Genomic DNA, 13831 nt, shown 5'->3' on the forward strand with positions numbered 1-13831 from the left:
CTCCTACAACAAATCACAGTTACACAAGAAACTAATTTACTTTTCACCAGTAGCCTGCGTAGTACTTTCCAGTTTTATGAAAACTAGCCAACCAGGTAAAAGCTTTATGTGGACATTCTTGAAGAGGTTTACAACTGCTGTAATTCTGCACAAGTCTTTCTAGAGCATGTAATATTAATGATGTTCAGCTTTAGAATTCTAAATTAACCCTACATCAGCCTGATTTCTCAGTGTTTTTTTGTTTCAAATATTTTCCCCCTGTGTATAAATGTCACAAATGCATAAGCACAAACCCTTAGGTTGGAGATTGCTCATAGGGAGACTAAAACAACCAAACTTAGAAATCCATGATTTTCTGTCTTCAGAAGCAGTCCTGAACTTCCTTAAACTAAGGATTTACCCAGGTTTTCCCTACAATGTGTTAGCATGGTTGCATACACTTTGGATTCTAAATAATTATGTATATTCTTAAAAGGCTTTGTTTCTACTTCTACATGAGACTAACCATTGGAGTAAAAACATTGGCTAATGAGTGAATGAAAATCCAGCATCTTTGAGTCAATTGCTCAGCTTGTTGTGCTGTGGATATTTATTAACTTATAAACTGTCACTGCTGCACAGCATGTTACTGTGGCTTGGATAAATCATCCACACAAAGAAAAATGGATGAAAACAGAATCAGTCATAGATAAAAAGACTTTCTGAAGTTTAGTGACAAGGAAATGTTTTTCTTTTCTGGAATTAATAAAGTAGAACTCCAGCACTTCATATATAGAAAACTCTGTCATAGTCACCTTTGTACAGAATTGATATTTACAGGCAATACTGTCTTTCATTCTTTGAAAATTTGAAAACAGGAATGGACTAGTCCTCAAAGGAACAGTATGCAAGCTCTGTCCTCCCTTTTAATGTAAAATAGTGACCAGAACACTTTGACCAATATTTGAGCTTTAAATATTTTGTTTTGGTTCGGTTTTTGGTTTTTTGAGACAGGGTTTCTCTGTAGCTTTGGAGCCTATCCTGGAACTAGCTCTGTAGACCAGACTGGCCTGGAACTCACAGACATCAGCCTGCCTCTGCCTACTGTGTGCTGGGATTAAGGCATTCGCCACCACCACCTGGTTGAGCTTCACATATTTAAGGGCTTTCCAAATATATGGCCATTAAATTCACCAACATACTAGCATTCAAGACACTGTTTTGTGTGTGTGTGTGTGTGTGTGTGTGTGTGTGTGTGTGTGTGTTGGATCAGAAGACTAAATAAATCTTTCAGGAAGGTTTAGCTAGAGAGAACTCAATGTTCTTTAAGTCATAGTAAATAGCATATCATATGAATAAACTGTGCAGAGGTTTAGTTTTCTATAAACTCTAGATTTCTAAAATGATAGACAGGCATACAGCTACCAAATTTAAGAGTGTGATGAATTCTGTGTGACTGTAGTACACATTAGAGAGTCCATATGTATGTGAATATTATAAAGGAAGTTGGAAATATAAACAATTTTCTGTGCAACTATGTTTATGATTTATTAATATGAAATGCACTATTATAAATTTAACATACATTGGGAATCTGAAGACAACGACCTTTGTGGAAAGTTGTATACCAAGAGATTACAATTAAATTATGGTAAAACAATATAAAATAGCTTGTTCAGAATCCCCAAAAAGAGAAAGTGAAAAGGTGAAGATAAACAACATAGAATTTAAAACAAATAGAAAATAAATTTAAGGATTAATAATACGGTTCCATGTTTTAATAAAGATATTTGCCACTGAGATTGCCATTCTGAGTTTGATTCCTAAATCTTATATGGTGGGGAAAACTGACTCTCCAAGTTTGTCCTATGACCTCCATACACATTCCACGCATGCACATGTCGGCAAACATGGAAAAGAAAGGTTGTTATAGAGAGAAGAAAATGTCAAAATACAACAGGAGAAATTAATTTTTTTCTATAGAAAAAGAAATAGTGTGAAAAGAATTCAAGACAATTTATTACATGTTTGATAAGTAATTAGAAGTTATAAGTTTGAAGCTTCCCCATAGAAAGAAATAATAATTGAATGATATTACAATGTTAATTTATTTTATTTGGTAATTACATATTGAATTGAATTTTCACACTGTTCCCATAAAATTCACAAGCTTCATAATTTTATTAACTGAAAAATTTACTGGATTTTCCATGGCACAAAATTCACAGGTAAAAAGCAGCTTTGTTGAATTCATAACAATAAATTATTTGATCTAATTCACTGGACACTATTTCACATTCTATTAATGGATAATTCAAAAGAAAATTAAAAACAATTCCACTCATTTCTTTTATACTTATTTATATGATCTAATTAATTTTGCCATTCATAGTCTACATATATTAACTCACTCACTCTTTATTACCTAACAAGTTTTAGAGCAGAAGGGTAACAGGAGAGTATAATTGGTGTGACTATGCTAAAATAATACACTGCATATATGTATGAAAATGCCATGATATAACCTATTTATATTCTATTTTGCATAATCATCATACACTAATCAAGTTTCTTTTAAGATGATTTCACTCACAGTCCCTTCAAAAACAGGTTTTCTACTTGTGGTCGCGACCCCTTTGGAAGTCAAATGACCTTTTAATAGGGATCATATATCAGATATCCTGTATATCAGATATTTATATTACAATATATAACAGTAGTAAAAATGCAGTTATAAAGTAACAATGATAATAATTTCAGGGTTGTGGTCACCATAGCATGAAGAACTGTTTTAAAAGTCACAGCTTTAGGAATGTTGGGAATCAATGATCAAAAAAAAAAATTAAAGTCTTAAAATTAAAGAAGTAAAAGAGTTACAGACTGAAAACTGTAAATCACTTTTGAAAAAATGAAAAATATAATAAAATATTAAGTTAGTCCATGCTTCTTTATTAGAAGGCCTCATATTCTTTAAAGTTAACATGCATTCCTGATGTGGGATTTCCCTCTGTATGCTGTGATTACCATTGGTTAATAAAGAAACTATCATGGGCCTATGTAGGGAACAGAGCTAGGTGAGAAAAACTAAACAGAAAGCTGGAAGAAGACAAAGTCAGAGAGAAGCCAGGGAGACACTGGAAACAGATGCTGGAGAACTTTACCCAGTAAGTGACAGCCAAGTGGTGATATACAAATTAATAGAAATGGGTAAAATTAATATAAGAGTTAGCTAAGAAAGAGCTAGAACTAATGGGCTAAGCAATAATTTTATTAATACAATTTCCATGTGATTATTTTGGGTCTAAGATAGCCGGGCAACCAGGAATCAACAAGAGATCCTCTTCCAACAGATTGACATGCTAACATGGGTAACTACATCCACATAAACGCCTGAGAATGCTTAAAAATTAATTCTAGACATAAAAGAACAGAGTTAAGAATGGTTTGCTAGTGGTGTTTTCTTGGATGGGCTCTGTTTGCTAGAAGCAAAAAGAGGCATGGCTCCATTAAGAGATATTTTCCTGACTCAGCAGTAGCAGAAAAGCTGCACCATTTTGAAATGCCAACTTTCCGGACCATGCTTCCAGTGTGACCTTTTGGCTCTTTCGGGAGTTGGAGAATTTGGATGGGGTTTGTGAGCATCATGCTGTGGCTTGCTTGATGGCAATATGGACTGGCTTTGTGCCTATAAGTGGGGTGGTATGCATGGCTCTTGGAAGTGGCAAGCAGCTCTGCCATGTTAGAATGTGCAAGGCAAGCAGATAGTACCATATTTTCGTGAACAATAGTGCAGCTTAGATTCTTAAGTGCTAAGCATTTTAAAAAGTGCTTCTGGTCAAAACATGATTACAGATATATAATAAAGACAAATCCAGATTTTAAAAAAAAAGATCTATGAATGGGACACAGTATTAGATAAATTTACATATGCTTGGGAGAGAGAAGAAAAAGAATATAGACAGTTATAAAAGAAGTAAATGATTAAAAAATGGTAAAGTCTTTAAAGAGACAGAGTACAGACAGCCATAGATTAAAAGGAGTAAAGAGAAATAAACCATGTAAAGATGGAAAATTGACAAAGAGTCTGGAATATGTATATTATATTTTCTTTTGAATTTTTTGATTGTGAAGGAGCTAAATACAGAGAGGCACTTTATTGTATTGGCTGCTAAGCTAAACCAACATATATATCTTAAAGGTATCTTGATTTCAAAAGACAGATCTAAGGATATGTTGCTTTGGAAAAGAGGTTCTTCTTTTGTTTCCACAAAGGATGAGAACCTATGGAATCATTCCAGACTTATGTGGTTTTAGGGACCAATACCCCTGAAAGGTTGCCTTGAACACTCTCAAAAAAATACTTCACCCAATAAACAGCAAGAAACAGTTTGGAGAGAACTATGTCCATTTTTCTAAGCATTTTTTATAAATGTTTATTTACATTTAAAGGGGGATATGCTATAGAGATTTGCATTGGCATGGAGCTTGGTTTGTTGATACAAATTTAAAGTCAAGTCTGCTATATATATTTCTGATCTTGATTACAGTATTGTTTTTGTGCAGCACTTTTAAAAATTAATGTATAATTAAGAAATATAGGTTAATAGATAATTATCTATGATAATAAAGCTTGTAGTCATGTTAGTTTGGTTTTCTAGATGTATAGAGATGTATTTCAGATAGATAAGCATTCTTCAAATCTTTCAGAGACCTTCAGAATATGGCTTTTAAAAATGTTTTAAGAGCTTAAGACTTTTTCACGACAATGAGACACATTTGCTCCTGGCAGGACCAATCTACTTCGAGAGGAAGATGGGGATTGAAGAGGCTTCTTATAGAGTTGGTTAGTCATTTGGGCAAGAAACTGCTCTTGTCTTGACTGCTGAACTTGCCTAAAGCTGAGATGATCCTTAGGGGTTTCTGCTTCATGAAAGAATCTGCTAGACATACTCTAGGACACAGAAGAAAGTGACTGACAAACTGCCAATATAGGTGGAACTGTCTTTAATTTTTTCTGCTTTTTGGAAAAGTCTGCTGGGTATTATGGGCATATAGGCTGAAGATGGATGCCCCAACAGTACTGAAGAACTTTGGTTGACTGTCCAGGTAGCAAGATGTCTTTGTCAATTATAGAGTTTTGAATGTTCCTTACAATGAACTCATTGTTTACTTAGGTAATATTATATATTTCTGGAGCCTTTGATGGTGTTGAAGAATTTATGGTTATAGTTTTCCTTAGTTATGATAAGAAATAACATAGATATAAATACTTTAACTGTAATTCTTGCTTGATACCTGATTGTTATATGTAATTTCACTATTTTAAAGTTAAAAACATTCTTTTTTATTTGAACGGAAAAGGGGATGTGATGTGGGATCTCCCTTTGTATGCTGTGATTACCATTAGTTAATAAAGAAACTGTCTTGGGCCTGTTCAGGGAACAGAGCTAGGTAGGGAAAACTAAACAGAATACTGGGAGGATGAAGGGAGAGTCAGAGAGAAATCAAGGAGCCCTGCCAGAGACAAATGTTGAAAATTTTACCCAGTAAGCCACAGCCACATGGTGATATAGAGATAAATAGAAATGGGTTAAATTAATATGTAAGAGTTAGCCAATAAGAAGTCAGAACTAATTGGCAAAGCAGTGATTTAATTAATACAGTTTTTGTGTTATTATTCAGGTCTAAGCTAGCCAGGTGGCCAGGAACCAACAAGCATCCCTCCTCCAACACATCCCCTTTATGAGTGGGGATTTTACAGAACCAATAGGGAGCATAAGAGGAAGAAGGAAAAAAGATAGAATTTTTGTTAGGAAGACTATTTTATTTCCTTATTTATTACATGTAATCAGCTCCCTTGGCTATGAAAGCAGGCTAGAAACTCAAACTCCAGGGATTCACACCAAATCCCTGAAAACTTGCCTTACTCTAGAGGTCCACCACCTCATCCCATAAGTCCCACCCACATTGTCAAAGGCAACTTTTACTTAACATAATTGTGGATGTTAATCCCATGTACAATACTAACAGAGATATTCATGCTTGACTGAATAAGAATAATACCAGCTATCACATACTTCAAATTGGCCCATAACCTGATGCAATGTCTATGAAAATCCAACTGTTGATTTTGTATTAAAATGCAAAAGTTTATCCTGATAATCATTTGGAAAGAAAATACATGAGCATTGCCAAAATGAATACAAAATGCCAGGAAATTTGTTTGTATCACACATAGAAATGACCTCAAATGCATATTATTTATGCATGCACTTAAATATCAAACTCCAAAACTCTAAAATTCTTGAAAGAAACCTAGGTATAAACTATGTATTATCTATTTATTTGAGAACATAATACATTGTTTTGACCCAATAAACTTATTTCCTCACCGCTGACTTTTTCCATAACCCCTGCCACCTTTCCCTCCCAACTTCCTGTACCTAAAAAGAAAGAAAGGAAAGAAGGAGAGAAGGAAGAAGGGAAGGAAAAAAGAAAGTTACTGAGTCCACTTAATATTGTAAGTGTGGCATGGATATAGGACAACTAAGGGACCATGAGCAGCCTCTCTGGATCTATAGCACAGAAAGAAACTGACTTTTCCTCCTGCAGCAGCCATAATTTACCAATAGTGCCTATTTTTCCCTCTCCATCCATGCTGGGATTTTGTGACTGGATCATGAACAAGTCTTGAGTTGCTGTCAAAACTACTGTGCATTAAAGTATGTAACTGCCCTGTCAAGTCCAGTATATTGCCTGTTTTCCCACAGAATCTTTAAAATTCTATCCTGAGCCTTCTGAAATAGAGCTTAAATATGAAAGTGAATAAAGTTGACTGCATCAAAATTGAAAAAAAAATTGCTTTTATGCTCCAAAATTAATAAAAGGGAAATGGAAAAAACCTACACAATAAAAGAAAATGTTTGCAAACCATATGTATATGGTACCAAACTTGTATCCAGAATTAATAATTATTAGTTACTACTCAACAAAAAAAGTCAATGACCCATATAGATGCAATCAAATTATTTGAATAGACACTTCTCCCTGGTCTATAGAAGAATAGTCAATAAGCTCAAGAAAAGATATCCAGCATCAATAATCATTTGAATAAAGCAAATAACAATCACAATCAGACATTCATGAACACATTCCCTGAAATGACTAGATTAAAAAAAATCTTATATTTCCAAGGATATGAAAACTACAAAATCCTTGTACACTGCTGGTGGGAATGTAAACTATTGTACCTCCCTTGAAAAATAGGCTTGGTTTCTCAAAAAGTTAAATGTGAAATTATGATATAGTTATTTCACTATTGCCTATGTAGGAAAGAGAAACAAAAAACATTGGCTCTTAAAAATTTATACTTTGAGGTGGCTAGAGACTTAACTCAGTGCTCTACTGTTGCAGAGGACCCAAGTTTAGGTCCAGTCCTCACATAAGGTGGCTCTCAAATATGTGTAACTTCAGCTCAAAAGGGATCTGACGCTTTTGGCCTCTGCAAACACTCATGTACATATTCACACATAAACACATTATTAAAATCTAAAATTAAAACTTGTACAATGAGCTTAGTATGATTACACATACTTGTAATCCCAGCATTTAGGAGTATGAACGAAGTAGATGGAAGTTACAGGTCACCCTGCATAATATTATTATTCATAACAATACCCTGTCTCAGAAACAAATAACAGTAACAACAACAAAAATCCAAAATCAAACAATCATTAGGAGTATAGCAAAGTCATGGTACTGATACCCTTCAGTAATGGGACATTAATTTTAATTGTACGTCAGCCAGTTGCATGATGATGGTTTACGTTTGAGTTTTATCTACTGGAACTCTATTAATACTGGAGAGAAGATTCTCTTCAAGGACCCAGTTAAAACCCTTTAGATTGTCTTGTGCTTCTGAGGCCAGTTAATTTTAACACTGAACACTTTCCTTTCCTTTGTCATTTTATCCAGAGATGATACACACAACCAGCCAGCATCATTGTTTTTCTTTTCTTAATTTTTGTAAAATTAAGATTCCTTTTTTTCTCACAAAATGTGAATCAGCATCATCAAATGCAATTGATTAGCTAGATAAGTTTTTTTTAATAGTTCATACCCTGGACTTTCAGTGATCTTCATGCTACCAGAGAAGTCTTTAGTAGCTGTAGCTTTCATTGAGTTGGAAAGCCAGCCAAAAATACCACCAATCCCACTAAGAAAATTTGTCCAAGTCTTATTACTGAGTAGCTCTTACAACTTAAATTAACCTGTAATTCTTATCTATGGTTAGCCACATGAGTCAGTACCTTTTCTCAGTAAAGCATTCTCATCTTGCTTCCTCTGCTTCTGAATGGCAACTGCCTCTCTGCCTTTCCTCTTCTCAGAATTCACCAAGTCTGGTTGCCTCACCTATATTTCCTGTCTGTCTACTGGCCAATCAGTGTTTTATTAAACCAATTCAAATGACAAATCTTTACAGTACACAAAAACATAATTCCACAGCATTTCCCCTTTTTTCTTTTCAAAAAGAAACCCTGAATCTAATCTCTTTGTTTAGCTTTTTCCTGACCACTATCCATAAAAACTTGTAATCAACATTGTAAACAAAGAAAGACATCCATAATCTATTTTTTTGGGAATGTGGGTACAGTTTTCTAGGTTACTTCTTGATGATTGGGGGTACTGGTAATCTTATGGGGACCAAAAGAAAATTTAGGATTATGGTCAAATCCTAACTGGAATACCCTGTGAGGCTGAATCAACGCAACCAGTCATTTTGAAGCTGTTCTGGATGTAGAACTCAGAGGAAACTGCAACAAAGGTGCTCTGAGACATTGGATCATCTGGACCAATGCTCCTATTGAATAGTTTCAGTTGTCTTCCTCAATCAAACCTGATTTTTCTTGACCCAGAATGAATTCAAGCCTCTCATTTTCTGTGGAAATAAAAGCAGAACCTCTTTCACAAATTAACATATTTTTTGACTTAAATTTTGAAGTCAAGATATTTTTAAATATATATGTTGGATTAATCTAGCAGCATTTATAATCAACTGTCTTTTAGCAGCTGTTGCTCTTTCCTCAGAAGTAAAACAATTCAAAGACAACATAGTAACATACAATATCCATACTCTGTACATTTTCCATTCTTATATGGCTTTTTTATTACTCTATTTCCTTTTTAAGGACTTTATCTAACATTTTCCTTTTTTCTCCAAGCGTGCATATATATATTTAAAAACACTGTAAGCAATTTAGAGGTTTATTTGACTGAATCTCACTTTACTATATATATCTATCTTTTCTCTGACCACATGAGTCTTTAATATGCTAAACAGAATGACTAGGATTAAAGAAGTGGCTTTGGTGGTTGACTCTGCCCCATTTCTTAACTTTCTGAGAGTCTAACATCATGGCAGAGGTACTGGTGGAAGTCACATTTATTTCTACAACTCTGCAGAATTTCTAGGTTCATGCTGCCATCAAGGAGCATGCTGCTGGCTGCTCATAAACCACATTGAAGTTTTTGATGGCAGAGTCTCTTAAAAGAGCCACATGCTTTTTGCTGCTTATTCTGGGTCAGGAAGCCTCTCTTAAAGGAGCCACACCTGTGCTTGTGTCTAGCAAACAAAGCCCACCTGAGAAGATGCTACTACTAAGAAGCTGTTCTTTTGTGTCTAAAATCCTTTCCCAAGTTCTCTCAGGATTTATGTAGATGTATATTTCACAGGTTCTAATAGGTTTTAATAATAAAAGCCTGGATTCAGACATAGGGGAAAATGCTAAGAGATCAGAGAGATGAAGTAGTAAAACCATAGCAACCTTACCTACTCAACTTTCCAACCAAAAAGAGACTGAGATTCTTTCTCCTCCCATTTTACCACTTCCTCTCTCCATCCAGTCATATCATTTCATGATTGTCTGTACAGACCTCCAGACCTCTGTGGTTAGCTAGTGTCTAGCTCCACCCTCTGATCTTCAGGTAAGTTTCATTTGTACAAATAAGATATTGCCACATAGTAGCTTTCTTCTAAGTTCCATAAGATTGAATTAAAGAGGTTATAGTAGGGCCTGTATCGTGGTGAATGAGATCTATGAGTTATATTTCACAGTGTAAAATAAAGGTATAAGGACAAAAATGAGACTCAAAAGACACTTAATATTTTCTCCTTGCTATTGTTGCTACTACTATTTCTCTTCTATTATTACATAATATCAACTGGAAAGTGATATCAGTATATTACGCAAATCATTGATCTTTGTTAGGCAAACCTTTACCTGAAATGAGTATTTCGTTATGGGGTGAAGAAAATAATTTTTATATGAATTAAGCATACAATATATGACTGTAGAAATTTATAAACTGCAGGAAGGCAATGATTTTAAAATGTAAAATAATAAGATCAAACCTAACTACCCTGTTCAAATGCATATAAATCTGTATATCTTTTCCTTTCACTCATCTATGTGCATATCATTTGTCCATATAGTCATTACAATGTGAGACCCTTTGATAGGACAGTGTGGTATTTACAATAAATGTCTTATCCCACATGTAAACAGATTATATAGTATACTATTAGGGCTAGAAGAACTCTTAGTACATTGGCTAATATTCCATTCCTGCTATGCAAACATATACTCTCTGCTAGTTTCATTTATTCCTGATGTTCACATCATAAATACTAGATAGTTAAGTATTCTTCAGTACAATTTTGCATGAAAAATATAATCTAAATATTTTTCAAGATGTGAAAATAGAGGCTAGAGAGATATCTCAGTGAATAAGAGTACTTGCTACTCTTCCAAGGACCCAGGTTTTTTTCCCAGCGTTCACATGATGGTCCACAATTACCCATAACTCCAGTTCCAGGATCATGGTGCTCTCTTTTGGCCTCCATGGGCACCAGGTACACAAGCATTTAGACATGCAGGTAAACATTCATTTATACATTCATACGTGTAGTGGCATTTCATTTGTATTTTAATAATAAAGCTTGCCTGAGGATCAGAAAAGTAATACAGCCACACTGGCCAGCCTTACAGACCAAGCAGCAATGATGCACATTTTTAATCCCAGTAGCCACACTCGTTGCCATAGAAACCAGGTAGTAGTGTTGCACACCCTTAATACAAGAACTAGACATGATTATAAAATGAGATGAGACAGCTCTCAGACATAGTCTCTTTCTGATATTTGTGGAGGCAGAATCATTATTTCAGACTGAGATAGAGGCAAGAGACAGTGACTGTTTTGTTTTTCTGACATTCAGTTTGAACCCCAGTTTCTGTCTCTGAGTTTTTATTAATTGTGCTTAACAAACACATAAAATGAAAATAAATATTATATTAAAAGATGAAGAAATTAATTTTTTGAGCTTGTCACATTAAACTGTACCATAATATTTGGACTTAAGTATACTACATTCAATGACATATGACATGCAGCAATGCAGCAAGACATTTGCATCACACACAGGCATGCTTAATTTTCCTTCTGAATGTCCATGCATCTTCATGTTTAACACAAACTTCAAGAAATCTGTATAAGACCATACTTAAATAGAAGTAGTTTTTTCTTCACAAATATGAAAAACAAACAAAGTAATTATGATTTACCTGGAACTCAGTATGTAGAATAGGCTGACCTGAAACACACAAAGATTTGTCTGCCCTGCCTCTAGTGTGCCACTATGCTTAGCCCAAGCAAAGCAAGTAAAAAACCAACAAAGAATATGTTTCATTTCTAGAAATCAGATTAAGGTACCCATACACTAGGTACTTTGGAGTCTTTCTTGTAAATTTTTCATGTCAGCATATTAAAGAAAAGACACACCTAGAACACCAGGTCCCCTAAATAAACATTAGCAAAGTTTATATAAACTCATAGAAACTAAAGAAGCATGCACAGGGCCTACATGGATCTGCACTATGGCCTCAATGTATATACTATGCCTTCCAGTTTAATGTTCTTATGGGACCCCTGAGTGTGCAAACCAGCGATGTGGGAGTGTCATATATCAATCTGTTGATTTCATTGGTTAAGCAATAAAGAAACTGCTTGGCCCTCATAGGTTAAAACATAGGTGGGAGGAGTAAACAGAACAGAATGCTGGGAGAAAGAAGCTGAGTCATGGAGTCACCATGATTCTCCCACTCCAGGCAGACACAGGTTAAGATCACTCCTGGTAAGTCAGCTCGTGGGGTACACAGATTATTAGAAATGGGCTAGTCCAGGTGCGAGAGTTAGCCGAGAAAAGGCTGGAACTAATGGGCCAAGCGGTGTTTAAAAGAATACAGTTTCCGTGTAATTATTTCGGGAAAAGCTAGCCGTGCGGGCAGCCAGGTGCCAGGGACGCAGCCCGCAGCTCCCTACTTCAACAAACCAGGGGGTCTCTGATTCTTGTGCCTTCTCTTGCACTCTTTTCTGATTTGTCTTGTCTAACTTCAGTGTGATGGTTTTGTTTTATCTCGATATATTCTATTTTGTTTATTTAAAAATGAATGAGTAAATGAATACCTGGTCACTACAGTAAAGGCTAAGAACTGAGTTTAAATCTATTGAGAGAGGGAAAATTGCTTCTCTGATATAACAACACTGGGTATATCAACCACTTCAGGGCAGGTCTTGTGTTCAGAAGTAGTTGATCAGCACAAAATGAACCTCACAATTTTTTGTGTATTTTTATTTGGTTATAGTTTCGTGGTTTGGATTGGGAGGCATTTTTATTTTGTTTTCTTGGTTTGGGAAGGTTTTATCGTTGTATTGGTAACATGTGCTTATTGATGCAATAGTGTTTTATTTGGTGAGGAATAACCAACTACTTTTTCTTTGGATATGAGGCCTGATCAAAAAGAGGGGTTCCATGTCTGATACCTTAAACCTAGTCAAAACCCCACTGCTGGAGGACATCATAGACCCTTAAGGAAAACTTGCTGATGTTATTTCAGCAAATAGTTGTGTTGTTAAACTACCTTATTAATGCTTCTATTCATAGATTTGTGCTGCTCTCAACATTTGTCAGAGAAAATTTTTCATTCCTCTAGTGGTCGTTAACTGCCCTAAACGCTAAAAATAAATAACTGTTAACTTTCAGCCATAGAGGGTTCATTCATATCAATCTCCCCCATCCAAGGCTTAGAGAACATTGCAGAAAGGTGGGTGGAAAGAATGCGAAAAACAGAGAAGAGCAAAACTGTGAAATATTGTATTCTGGACATGACATAGTTGATTCAAATATCAACTCACAGCAGCTGTGGATACCTACAAAGGATTTGTACAAGATCAAGTCAATAAAAATTCACAACACAAATGAGGGCAGGGCCCCAGAGAACCCAGTAATAGCTGAGGAGCTATATTATCACTAATGGTTCTTTTGAATAGCTATCAACCTGCTGTCTAGTTTACAATCTGCTATGATAACATCAACAGTCACTTAGTATAGAATGTATACAAGGAAAAGTCTTTACACTGCTGCGCATGGATGAGAAAACCTGATTGACAGAGACTAAGAAGGTGACTAATGAGCAGAGCAGAGGTGGACAATCCAGAGCTGGTGCAAGTATTCAAGATGGCAACAGAGATGAATTTATAAAACACTTCTGCTGCTAGCCTATTTTTTATGGCTTTTCATTTCATGATTACCTATTTTATCCATAAATTTTATGTTTGCATTTGCATTTTACACAGGACTGCAAAACCATGTCAAAAAGACATACTAACTTATTTTGCTCACAAAATTACATACATTGTTAGTATGTTTAATAAAAAAATTTGTAGAAAGACTGACATATGATCATTTGTGAGTACACCCAAGATAGTTTAACATAGTCCCCATGAGCTGTAAGAA

This window comes from Microtus oregoni, unplaced genomic scaffold (assembly GCF_018167655.1).
Source record: "Microtus oregoni isolate MIOR12 unplaced genomic scaffold, Mior012 000052F_001, whole genome shotgun sequence".
Lineage (NCBI taxonomy): Eukaryota > Metazoa > Chordata > Mammalia > Rodentia > Cricetidae > Microtus > Microtus oregoni.